Genomic DNA, 13,716 nt, shown 5'->3' on the forward strand with positions numbered 1-13,716 from the left:
GAAAATGTTTTCTTTCAAAGTAAATTCTATTTTTTTTTCAAAGTTTAGTTTCAAAGTTGTATCGTCAGATGTATGATGATGATGTATATCATTTATTTATATAATTTATTTATAATGCTCAGGTATAATATTTCTAATGCTCAGGTATATTTATATTTATAATGATCAGGTATAATATTTAGAATGCTCAGATATAATATTGCAATGAAGTGCTGTAATATTTTTATAATGTAATAATAGGTATATTTTTTAATAAAGTAAAGCTTGCTGTTATATTTATTTATATTTATTTTTATTTTGTATTCAAGCAAAATGGAAAAAAAAAACAAGGGGTAGGACCTCGTAAGTTTTTTACTTCCTCCTACTCCTTTTCGGGCATAAATTTCCATTTGATTTTGTTCAATGACTGTTTATTTGTATTATTTTCTTTTTTTATATATATATATCTTTTTATTTCACAATAATTTTCAAAATTCACATTTTCACATTCACAATTTCTATTTTTTCTATTTTTACCCACATTCCTACCCTCCCCATAATTGCCCAGGGGGGAAAAAAATAAAAAATCATACATTAAGGGAGAACAAAATTAAATAAATATAAAAGAATTTAAAAAAAATTAAATAAAAAAATGGCAGCAACAGCGATATCAAACTATATATCTACACATACATACAAACATACATACATATAGGGAAAAAGTTTGAAAATAGAGATACTCATTGGTCCCCCTTGGAAAAGTTCTCCAGTTTTGAAAATAATGGAGACCAAAATTCTTGAAAGATATGACCACGGTTGTATTTTTCCAAAGTAAATTTTTGCAATGGTAAAAAAACTTACAAAAAACTTGAAAGTTGGAGGGGAATCATGTTTCCAAAGTAAAAGTATACATTTCTTAGCGAAGTATGTGATCATAATTAATATCCTGCTTTTTTTCCAGTCTAACTGAAGATCCAGTGTGTCATTTGATAAATACAAATTGGAGCTTAACTCAAAATTCATTTCTAAAACTGATTGTGTGAAGAAATGAATTGAATTCCAGAAACGTATTAAAATATTACATTCCCAAAACATATGCACAAATGTTCCATCGGTTCTTTTACATCTTGGACATTTTGAAGAGATATCCTTTGAAATGTTGTGCATTTTAATTGGAGTTAAATACAGTTTGTGAATACATTTAAAATTAGCTTCTTTAATTTTAGTAAATGGAAAATGTATTCACTTTTCGGGCATGAAGGTTTATTTCCCTTTGATTTTGTTCAATGACTGTTTATTTGAATTATTTTTCTGATATTTTGTGTAATTGTTTTCTTTTTTATAATTAATATTCTCGAAATAAAGATTTCAATCAATCAATCAGTCAGATGCTGCATGTTCAACATACAACACAATGAAATTACAGTCCTCTCTGACCCACGGTGCAAAATACAAGTAATAAAATAGAAGAAGAATAAAAATAAAAAAATAAACAGCCCACAGTAATTAAAAATAGATGAACCAAACTTGAATATTTACAGTATTTGGATTTTAAATAGTATCTAAGAACGTTTTGGGTTTTTTTTAAAAGCAGCCTTAAGACCTACCTTTTAACCTGGCTTTAAAAGAATGTCCCTTTCTTTTCCAGTTTTTCTAAACCACATTTAACTGTTATTATTGACGAAATCTGGTTTATCGACTGATTTGTCCATTTATATAAGACTATGCTTAATTAATTTTTGTTTTCATGTATTATTTATCTTTATATTTATTGTATTTATTTAATTTCGCACATGTATCTAAGATGCTGATAAAGGAGCCACGACAGTACTGTCGGGATGTATGAGGACGGTGTAAGAGCCAAAATGAATGTTTGGTTTTATGTTCGGTTGCTATAGTGGTACAGATTTTCCTACACCTCAGTGATTGCTTAGGGGTGTGGTCGGATGTTATTTAACGGATATGGTAGTGCCCAACAGGTATTGGGAGTGAGGGGTTTTTGCAAACTTTTCTGTTGACCGTCGTCTATTACTTTTCCTTGATCGTAGTCATTCTTAAATACCGTCCTTCTTCACCGTAATGGTCATAGTTAATTGTCATAAATTCGGAAAATAAATACAAAAACGCAAGTGGAGCTAATTGTAGCTTACTGAAGACGCGTCTACTCCTTTTCCACCAAACTGGTTCCAGAGCTGGTTCTGGTCCAGTGCTGGTGCTGGTTCCCAACTCGTTCAACTTGCGAACCAACTGAGAACCAGTTTGCTTTTCCACAGCTCGGGTGCTAAGGGGAGCTACGTTATTACGTTGCTGCAAACGTCAGTTACTTCGCTGCGTTTGCATTGGTGCAAAAGTTGAAGCAACAAGAACGTATTTGCTCTAATACGGACTTGGACCACGTAGCTCCTCCGTGAACCACATCTCTAAAAGACAGGTTATCTCCTCTTCAGACCACTGATGCTTTGCTGCATCCAGATTAATTCTCATTTGAAAACGTTGCCATCTCGCAGTCTTGTTATTTCCGTTGGTCTTAATAATCAGAATCAGAATCAGAATCAGAAAAGGGTTTATTGCCAAGTTTTCACACGAGGAATTTGTTATGGTGATTGGTGCAACACAATACAATTATAAAAGCAATATGTACGACATAAAATTAAATGAAATGTATAAACAATAGAAAGTATAAACAATAAAAAGTATAAACAGTAAAGTAAAATGTAGACCGGAAATGTACAAAATTAGGTTTTAAAGTGCCGGGTGAGTCTGTACAAAAGTGACTTAAAAACTTAGGATAGGTAAAAAGTATAGACAGAAATGTACAATGAGGTTTGTAAAGTGCAGGATATGAGTCTGTGCAAAAAATAAATATTTATATGGGCATGTGTGTACAAATATATAGAAATATTCAACTATGTGTACCGGTATGTATGTATGCATGTTTAAGTATGTGTGTGAGTATAATTACAGTATATAATAATAATAATAATAATAATAATAATAATAATAATAATAATAATAATAATAATAATAATAATAATAATAATAATAATAATACTGTTATTTAGCAGTGTGAGTACAGTGTGTGAATATTTATAAATACAGGTTAAATGATCGGTGAATAGGGGTAGGACTAAATAAGTTTACACTTTTTCCTACTCTTTTTTTGGCACATGTAAATCAAGATAGCAAGTATGAAATTCTTTGTTTTGTTGTTTTTTTTCTTAAACTTCTCATGAAGTGTTGTTTTTTTTACATGTACAAAAATAAAATAAATCAAATCAAATCAATAACCCCCCCCTCTGCTGACGTAAGCGGTTCTTTCCTCTAGTCCAGCAAAGAGTTGCTACCTTGGAACTGTTTTTTCTGACCCAGAGCCAGTTCTGTCAGTGGAAACAGAAAGGGGGAGCCATCATGGTTGTTGTGGGATCGAAGTCGCTGCAGATGGTCCGGCACATTTGAATGCAGATTTGTCCTCCGAGATGTGCAGCTTCCCTAGGGATGCACTAAGTAGTCTTAAATGTAATCTAAACACTGGAACACTGTCAATGAATGCCATTCAGTCAATGAACCGGAAGTGGTGGGACACTTGTTTGTGCGGTTTGTGGTCAAAAAGATGACAGTGGGCTGTCTCTGGCTATGAAAACAACACAACCTTGAGTCCACATTTAAAAAAAAAAAAAAAGAGAGAGAGATAAATAGAGATTATACACATGAGAAGAAGTTTTTGGTTACTTTTGTTTAACAAATATGAGTGATAAAATGTCAAATGTTTAACTTGGGTGAAACAGAAGAAAGCTCACCATCATCTCATCATTTCTGGTAAAACCACAACAGCAGTTTTACACTGGGAGAGGGTTCAGTCCTGTGATGCATGCCGTGCACTGTGTCCAAGTTTTGTCATGAAAATATGTCATTTGGAACATCATCATAAACCTTGTGATTTCCTGCCCCCTAAGTGATCAGAAGCTGCAATGCTACATAGAGTGGATTTAAGGTACAAACAGAAAATACAGTAAGTAGTAGATGGAATAATCAGCTGGAATTCTATGGTTATTGGCTTTTAAAAAAAATAAATAAATCTGGATCAGCCATAAAAAAATCCCAAATCAGTATTTAGTCTGACGTTCCCCAGAACCATGCAGATTTTACTCTTTTTGTTTTTTTTAAGAAGACTGTCTTATACATATGTTTCTAATCATAGAAATAGTATTCAACTCTATTCATCTAGATTTTCTGTTTGCCATTCAAACACATGAATACAGTGAAACAAATAATAAGACGAGAGTGCTTAAGACATTGCACAGATCTATAAACATTGTGCAAATATTGTTGGATACATGTCAATCTCCAACATACTGAGTAGATATGGAGAAAAATAATAGCGTTCAATCAGTTGTTGGTGTTATAATTCCATAGTTTCAAACTCAGTGGTCTCCAGATGGATATTTTCAGAGGAGGCTGTAAATCTGCAGTTTTCAACTTGTCCACTAGGCGGCAATAAGGTGTCGTTTTGGAAACATGAATGACTGACGCTGTAAAAAGCATCATAACGGGTTTCAACAGGATGGGATTGAAAGCAGCTCTGCTATCCAAGGACCACTTTCATTTCTCTTAATGTAGAAGATCATAGAGCTAAAAGTCACATCAGTGTTCATTACAAGTATCTGTCATAAATATGATTTAAACCTTCTGGCTTCATCAAAAAGACTTGAAACGTTTTTTAAATTAAGTAAATAAAACCTCAAAACCTCAGATGATATATTAAATAAAAACGTCAACACAATGCAGAGGTGTGTACATTTTTTTTTTTTATTGTTTCCACACAAATTAAGAAGCAGCCAAATGCTGTTAATAAAATGTTGTTGATTAATTTGTCATTGGCAGAACATTTGTCATTTTGCTTGTGTGTCTTAACATAATGCCACGGAGAAAGACATCAGCAATGGTCTTTGAGAAGCAGTTCTCGCTTCCCCTCAGTTTGGGAAGAGGTTTGAAACTACAGGACTGTCTCAGTAAATTAGAATATTGTGATAAAGTTCTTTATTTTCTGTAATGCAATTAAAAAAACAAAAGTGTCATACATTCTGGATTCATTACAAATCAACTGAAATATTGCAAGCCTTTTATTATTTTAATATTGCTGATCATGGCTTACAGTTTAAGATTAAGATTCCCAGAATATTCTAATTTTTTGAGATAGGATATTTGAGTTTTCTTAAGCTGTAAGCCATGATCAGCAATATTAAAATAATAAAAGGCTTGCAATATTTCAGTTGATTTGTAATGAATCCAGAATGTATGACATCTTTGTTTTTGTAATTGCATTACAGAAAATCACAATATTCTAATTTTCTGAGACAGTCCTGTATATCCAAAGAGTTTTGCATTGAATATTTCAATGTTGAAAAACATTCAGATACATAATTATAATGCATACATTTTCAGTGCTAGAAATTCAATAATTTTTTTCTTTCATAATCCAAAGACCGGATTTACTTCCATAAGAAATCAGCTCTTCAAGAGCGTTGCACATGTTCCCGGTAGAGGACTTCCCAGGAAGTTCACCTTAAAGTCAGGCCGCGCTTTAACATGTCAGATTCTACGGGTCACATTCATCCGAGCCAACATGATTAATAGAGCATTTTAAAACAGCAGCCACTGAGCTAAGTGGTTAACATAAAAGCACATTAAACTATAATGAAATACAGTACATCAAAAGTACAAGGCACACAGTACGGTTCGCTCTATTACTGTTTTTTCTCTGTCATACACACGCTGTCACACTTATGAAAGCACTGGGGGTAAAGATGGGCTCAAACATGTGGACTGTGGAGACGAGGAATCAAACCGCTAACCTTCTGACCAGCGAGACAATTACTACTGCAGCCTCCGCAGCCACCGACGTCCTGCTTTTATTTCAGGAAAAAGCCTCATCCCTCTAAAAATGACCGTCCAGTGCAGTTATGTTGACAGATGAGACCAAACTGGAGCTGTTTGGCCATAATGCACCATAAAGCAAATGAGGCATATCAGTTCGCCTGCTACTAACTGTCAAGCCTGCTGATGGAGGGGGTTACTAGGAGCCTCCTACAGACATCAGGCTGGCCATGAACTCTGGAATAATGGTGAGGTCACCTGTCCGACAACCAAAACTTGGCTCTGAGTCGCGCAATGTCACAAAGACGCCAAACGCAGCAGGGAATCTACGAGACAAACACTGAGAAAGGGAAGAAGCATGGTGTTGCAGTGAAGCAGTTAAAGTCCAGAAATCAGTAAGACTGAAATGTTGTGGGGGTTGGATCTTGAAAGAGCTGTGTTTAAAAAAAAACAAACTGAAAAAACCACGCTGCAATGATGTTGGAGTCAGGTTGCGATGACTGATAACTTCTAACTTTACACAGAATACTTCAGATTTTTCATTTAGTTAATTGAACGATGATTCTATGTAATATTATTATATTTTGTTATATTATTATATTTTGATTGTTTTACGGCGACATTTAGTGCCATGAAAGGTGACTAACAAATAAAATGTATTATTATTATTATTATTATTATTATTATTATTATTATTAGTATTATTATTATTATTATTATTATTGTTATTATTATTATTATTAATATGCACTCTCACTAATCGGAGGCTGAGCTATTGGTGAGCAGAGGATTTTTCTCATCATGCCCTGTTATTATGTCCCGTACTTTCTCTAACTGCATGTTTATATGAGGCTTCACACTTTAGGACGTTTCCTCTTTTGCTGGGGATAAAACCTGATAAATTGGTAGAAGGATGCCGGTGATGGATCTACCAGGCAGGCGGCAAAAGGCAAATTTATGGATGAGGTGAAAGAGGAGATGCAGCTAGATAGTGTGAGAGGCAGAGGACAGGATCAGATGGAGGAGTGTGACTCTAGGAAAAGAGGGGAAAACAGAAGATTATTATTGTTATCACTATTATTAATAGTAATTTAGTTGTATTATTAATATGTTTTGACTACCCCCCTCCCTGATCATCATATTGTAAGCTTCGTGGAAGCTGGATGAGTTTGTAGCTCCGACAGCACATCACGTTTTTCAACAGGTTGTATCCGAACCATGATCTCTTTGCATGGCTATTGGATGATAAAAGTGGACGTGTTGGCAGAGTTATATTTCATGCAACGGTCCTTGCGTGTGCATCCAGCGCTGGCACTAAACACAGAGGGGAGAAATACTCTGGAGCATCAGTTGAACTGCAACTCCACAGAGCTTTATTACCAGAATGCCCTTTGACATTAACATGTCACTTCAGCTGCAGTGCGTCTCACAATGCATCACTTTAACCTTAACATCGCCTCTGACATCAGGTATAACAGAACTTACAATACTTGTCCAACTGAGACACACTATGTTTATACGTTAACAACACTAAAGACTTAGAAAACAAGTCTCTAGTCTTTTGAGGTTGAGTAGGAGTGCTTATTAACAGTAGATTGAGTAATCTTGGACACATGACTGATAAGGAGCTCCTCTCTACCTCCCACGTTGCACTGTTTGATGTATGTTTCCATCCATGCCGTCTGCAGTTCAGCTGCATTATCTGGATGCGACGACACTATTAGAGCTGTTGCTAAAGGACAGCACTCTAATGCCCACTTTTATTTCAATTTATATACAGTATATACAGGACTGTCTCAGAAAATTTGAATATTGTGATAAAGTATTTTTTGTAATGCAATTAAAAAAAAAAAAAGTCATACATTCTGCATTGATTACAAATCAACTGAAATATTGCAAGCCTTTTATTATAATATTATAAGATTAAGATTCCCAGAATATTCTAATTTTTTGACATAGGATATTTGAGTTTTTTGTAAGCCACGATCAGCAATATTAAAATAATAAAAGACTTGCAATATTTCAGTTGATTTTTAATGTATCCAGAATGTATGACATTTTTGCATTACAGAAAATAAAGGACTTTATCACAATATTCTAATTTTCTGAGACAGTCCTATATATATATATATATATATATATATATATATATATATATATATATATATATATATATATATATATATATATATATATATATATATATATATATATATATATATATATATATATATATATGTGTGTGTGTGTATGTGTGTGTGTGTGTGTGTGTGACAGCAGCGTGAACCTCTTCCACAACATGACTTTTCCACATACCAAAAATAGCAGCAAAGACGAAATCATGTCGACTTCTTGTATTTTCCTTACATAATCAGTCAACATCAGTTACAACTTACGTGTTTGTCACATAATTAATTATTTAAATTGTCATACCGACATAAATCAGTTTAACTGGCACCGCTGACACCTGCGGGGCCTGCCTTCCAGCAGAATAAAGCTCGCCAGCGATTGGCTCCGTTCACTGTCAATCAACGTGGAATCCCACAGTTCCGCCGCGCCATTGGCTCCCACACCCGTCAATCACAACGTCTCCCGCATTCCGATTGGCTGGCCCCTCCTCGTGTTCGAGCCCAGCCATTCTGAGCGAGCTACAGCTGGTAGATTTCTACCACATCCCGGTTTAACTGTTGACGATGTGCTCATTTTAGCGGCCGTCGCCAGAAATATTTCCCCCCTTTATTTTTAGCCCGGCCCACGCAAACAAGCGTCCCCGGGGTGAAGCCGGTAGGAGGTTTTTTGGGGGTCGTCTGCAGGAGGATGGCGCTGCGGCGGCGTCCGTCCTTTTTTAGGCTTTAATTGGCTGATGACAAGAGCGCCGCCGGGACTATGGAAATCGACTACAAGTAAGCGTTTGCTGTTTTATTTAAGGTTTGTATTTTATTTATTTTTTTATGTATTTATTTCCAGCGGCAGTGTCAGTGTCATGGGCCCATTCATCATCCCCCCGCGTTACATCGACGCAGAGCCTACGCCGTAGGGTACGCGTAGATACGCGTACCATACGCCGTGGGGCTCTGCGTCGGTGTAACGCGGGACCATAAATCAGCCTTAAGACGCGCCGCCTGGGATCCATGTCCATGCTTGCCTCGGGTTTTTTTATAAGGCGTTACACAATCGTGTTGTTGTGAGAGGCTGAGAGGCCCTGGTGTGTCATTTGGGCCACAGATGTGGATCCAGCCCAGAGATGAGTCGACTGCAGAGCAGGCAGGCCTCTTGGTGAGACGTCTCCTCCTCCTCTTTCTCCTCCTCCTCCTCTTTCTCCTCTTCCTCCTCCAGCAGCAGCAGGCCTGGGTATAATGAGCCATCGGGTCCAAAAAAAACCCTGATCGATGGGATTAATGGCTCTCTGAGGGTTGAAACCACAACAACTGGGTTAAGGAAGTCATCCTCTGGTCTTACATACAGCTGGTGTGCACATTTAATTTAAACCTTGGTAGTTGAGGTTAGAGCATGGTATTCCCCATCTCTTGTTGCCAGAGGTAATCATATAACAATTAAAATTAGTGGTATGGAAATAGAAAGAGTATATGAAAATAAGTTCCTGGGGGTAATAATCGATGATAAACTTAGCTGGAAATCACACATAAATAGTGTAAAATCAAGAATATCTAAAACCCTAGCAATAGTAAATAAAACAAATTATATTTTCTGTCAAAGAGCACAGTTTTTAATGTATAACTCACTCATAGTTCCATACATGACTTATTGTGTGGAGATATGGGGTAACACCTATAAAACAAATACAAACCCTATTTTTCTATTACAGAAAAGAGCTTTAAGGATAATTAATAAAACCGACTGTTATGAACCAACAAATAATCTTTTTATTAAATATAATACCTTAAAATTCCATGATATAGTAGAGCAGAAAACAGTTTTATTTGCCTTTAAAGCCCAGCAGAAACTGCTTCCAAACTGCATTCAGGACCTGTTCCAGATAAAAGAAACCCGCTATGACCTGAGGGGGAAACTCATGTTTTAGATGACGACAGCAAGAACTAATATTAAAAAGAAATGTACATCAGTTAAGGCTAGAGAAATTTGGAATAGTTGTAATAACAGAAATGAAAAAGAAATGTTTCTTTTTTCTTCCTTTTCATCTTGTTCTGTACAAGCTGAAATAAAGATTCATAACACAAGGTGGACAGAGTACTCGACCCCAGTACTTGAGTAGGAGTACAAATACTACTGGTCAAAATTTACTCCGTTACAAGTAAAAGTAGCTCAGTCAAAATATTACTCGAGTAAGAGTAGAAAAGTACTTGCTTTTAAAGGTACTTAAGTATCCAAAAGTAAATGCTTCTAAATTTACTTTAAGTAAGAGTAAGAGTAAATTTCTTATTTTCCACATCAGTAAATTACTATATTTTTTCTAAATTAATTTAAGGATCTTTTAACTCTTGTTTCTGAGAATTCGATGTTGAGTTGTTGAAAGCAGAGAGGTAGTTCTGCTTCGGCAGACACAATAAACATTTGAAAATAAATGTCTGTGGTTTGTCTGTGCCCTCGTTTTTTACTCGGTCGAACTCAAACATTGAGTTAAGATACGGCCAAGGATTTTGTGAAAGTCCCTGCTCCGAGTCCGGCTCATTATCAGACTCAGACGACTCAGCGGATTGTCTTTCTTCTCCCGACGCAGGCGTAGCCGTTGTTGCGGCTCTGTCTTGACTCTGTCTTGACAAACGCAGGCTACTTTGGCGGTATCGTTTTGAGGAGGCTTGACGTATTTCCGCTTTACGTACATCCCAGTGGAGAGCGTGCACTGTGATAGGTCTCCTCCTTTTGACAAAAACAGCTTGTGTCCAATAGGATTTTAGGGAAGAAGAAAAAAGAGCAGACCTGAAAGTAACGAGTACTTTTCAGCCTTCCTAGAAATTTACTCGAGTAAAAGTAAAAATATTTGTCTTGGAAATGTATACAAGTAAGAGTAATAAGTACCAAAGAAATCTAATACTCAAGTAAAGTACAAATCCTCTGGATATGTACTTAAGTACAGTACTCAAGTAAATTTACTCCGTTACTGTCCATCCCTGCTTGTTGCTGGTTTGTCTACAACCTTATTTACGTGTAGACTTCAGTGTCCTTATGACCCCAATCCAGCTGTTTTTAAACTGTATAGTAGGAATGGGTGATATTTTACCGTTCACGATATACCGTCAAAAAATTCCCCACGGTAAGAAATTGCCATCTCGCGGTAAAAACGATAAAGGAAGGAAGATGAAAGAAAGAAATGAGCCAGAAAGAAAGAAAGACAGAAAGAAATGAGCCAGAAAGAAAGAAAGACAGAAAGAAATGAGCCAGAAAGAAAGAAAGAAATGAGCGAGAAAGAAATGAGCGAGAAAGAAATGAGCGAGAAAGAAATGAGCGAGAAAGAAATGAGCGAGGAAGAAATGAGCGAGAAAGAAATGAGCGAGGAAGAAAGAAAGAAATGAGCGAGAAAGAAAGAAATGAGCCAGAAAGAAAGAAAGAAATGAGCCAGAAAGAAAGAAAGAAAGAAAGAAAGAAAGAAATGAGCGAGGAAGAAAGAAAGAAATGATGATGAGATAGATTTATAGTTACAAAGGTGGAGTTGAATTGGTATTTTTTTAATCGTCATTTTTATCGTTATCGGGATAAATGCCAGAAATTATCGTGATACATTTTTTAGTCCATACCGCCCATCCCTACTGTATAGTGCTCAAGTTTTGAGAAAATGAGTATGGGAGCTGTAAGAGTTTGACTAAAATACAGACTCCCATCGTACATATTCTCCAAAATCCATCCATCCATTATCCGTATACCTGCTTATTCCTGATTAGGGTCACAGAGATTTGCTGCGGCCTATCTTCAGGCTGAAGGCCGAGTAGCCCTCTGGACAGGTCACTGGTCCATCGCAGAGCCACGTGTAGACAAGGACACACACACACACACACACACACGGTCACTCCTACATGCAATTTAACCTCGTTATCCTAACATAGCTGTTTTTAGACTCTGGGGGGGAAAGCCACTCAAGGACGGTTTGTTTTTGTGGCTATGTTTTGCATATTTTCAGCCATCTTAATGTAATGTTTGGTTGTTTTGGAGACTGCCCAGATATCAGAGACTGTTTTAGGACCAATATGGGTTACTATTGGTGCTCATGGCTCGGTTATGGGACTGGTAAACCAGATGGTTGGACCAGATTTGCATCAGAGCGAATGAAATGAGCCAAACCTGAGTTCTGGGATGTGTTGCATGAGCCTGATGTGGCCCAAATCTCATACTTTTTTTGTTTTTGCATGGGATACAGCAAGTGTTGTGAGGGCCAGATGTGCATCAAAGCTATGAATTGGGCCAGATGTGGCCCAAAAGCTTGAAGAAAAAGAAGAATTGGTAGGGGGCAATGCACACCTTGACTCAGTCAAAAGCAAACACACGGGGCGAGTTTGTGAACGGGGTCAGACCGGCGGAGAACAACGGTGAAAAGGAGAGACTTTTGTGGAGACAGGCAGAGCTCAGTTAACCAAGTCTCTTCAAGTGTGTTCTGATTGGTCAAACTCCTGAGAGAGAACCCTCATAGATGAGAGCGACACATCTGGATACTGTGCCTTTGCACAATGTCCCAATGTTATTGGGTGAGAACAACCCATTTAATGCGACTGTCAGTCGTTACAACCTTTGTTGTTTATCTTGATAATATGACAGTGTTTAATTAGTCTATGTAGCAGCTGGCTGATACTCTGAGGCAACTGGAACTCTCTTTGGTTTGATTTCTTCTTGAAGTTGTTTCACGTTCAGTTTGAGTTGAAGAGCCTTTCTAAACTGAAGGTGGAACAACTTTAAGATCCAAGAAAAGCAAAGTCCCGTTGCCTTTGATTCAGACCTGTGAGGATCATCGAGACCCGGACTGTTATTAGGGTGAATGATTAGATAAAGTCATAGGAGAGTAATGATCAGAAGTGTTGCAGAGAAGGACTTCACAGGTGTCAGGATGAAGGAATGTCTGTCCAGGCTCAAAGTTTACTTACTTGAGATGTAGTAATGACCAGAAACAACAAACAAGGAAACAGCTGACAGCTGCAAAATTCCCTGATGTGACAGATTTCTGCGTCATCCATCTTCTCTCTTCAGCGAAGTAAACAAAAGTGCAAACTGGGGTTTTATTTATTATTATCATTATTATTATATGGTGACAGCATTTTTTTTTTAAAGCTAACGTTTTCTTTGTTTTTCTTTTTAATTAATCGCTGTTGGTTTTAGAGTAGTTTTCATGGGGATGTTGTGTTTCTGAGAGGAGGGATGTGCTGTATAAATATCTCTCTGTTATACATAGTACAGACTAGAGCCAGCGCACGCTCTTAAGTTCCCCAAAAACAAGTTCTGCAAGATATGGATATCTATTTTTTGTGCATTTTAAACAATATTAAACAAGTGCAACTGTTTACACCTCGTCGTTTTATTTCTAACATTCTGCATAAGACAGAAAACACTGAAAGTTATAACACGGCCCTTTTAAATGCAGACGTTATACATGTAACAAGTGAGTTGTGTTTTTTTTTTTCTTCTTTTTTTTATAGTCAAAACCTGTTAGACAGCTGACTGGCCTTGTAACACAAAAAAGGAATATTTTTCCAAACACAAAGGAGCAGAACTGGAAGCCAAGTTAAATGACTCACTGTTGTAAATGTAGGTCAGACATGTAATTTTAACTACGCAGTTGTAATAAATAGTGCTGAAGTGACTTCACTTTTGGGCCGTGACGCTGAAGGAATGAAACGAGAGAGTTCCCTCAAGCATTCAGGTTTTTTTTTTTTTTTTTGTTTTTTTTTCAGAAGTGGATTA

General features: G+C 36.6%; 1 protein-coding gene across 1 annotated transcript in view; it reads left to right on the top strand.

The window, feature by feature from the left end:
• The first annotated feature begins 8,506 nt into the window (after positions 1-8,506).
• The window catches only part of LOC133456728 (EVI5-like protein), a 65,744-nt gene continuing 60,534 nt past the window's right edge, over positions 8,507-13,716 (top strand). Inside the window, 1 exon segment of the mRNA XM_061735320.1 lies at positions 8,507-8,756. The gene's annotated coding sequence lies outside the window, so the exon portion shown is untranslated.

This window comes from Cololabis saira, chromosome 1 (genome assembly GCF_033807715.1).
Source record: "Cololabis saira isolate AMF1-May2022 chromosome 1, fColSai1.1, whole genome shotgun sequence".
In the NCBI taxonomy this organism is placed as follows: domain Eukaryota; kingdom Metazoa; phylum Chordata; class Actinopteri; order Beloniformes; family Belonidae; genus Cololabis; species Cololabis saira.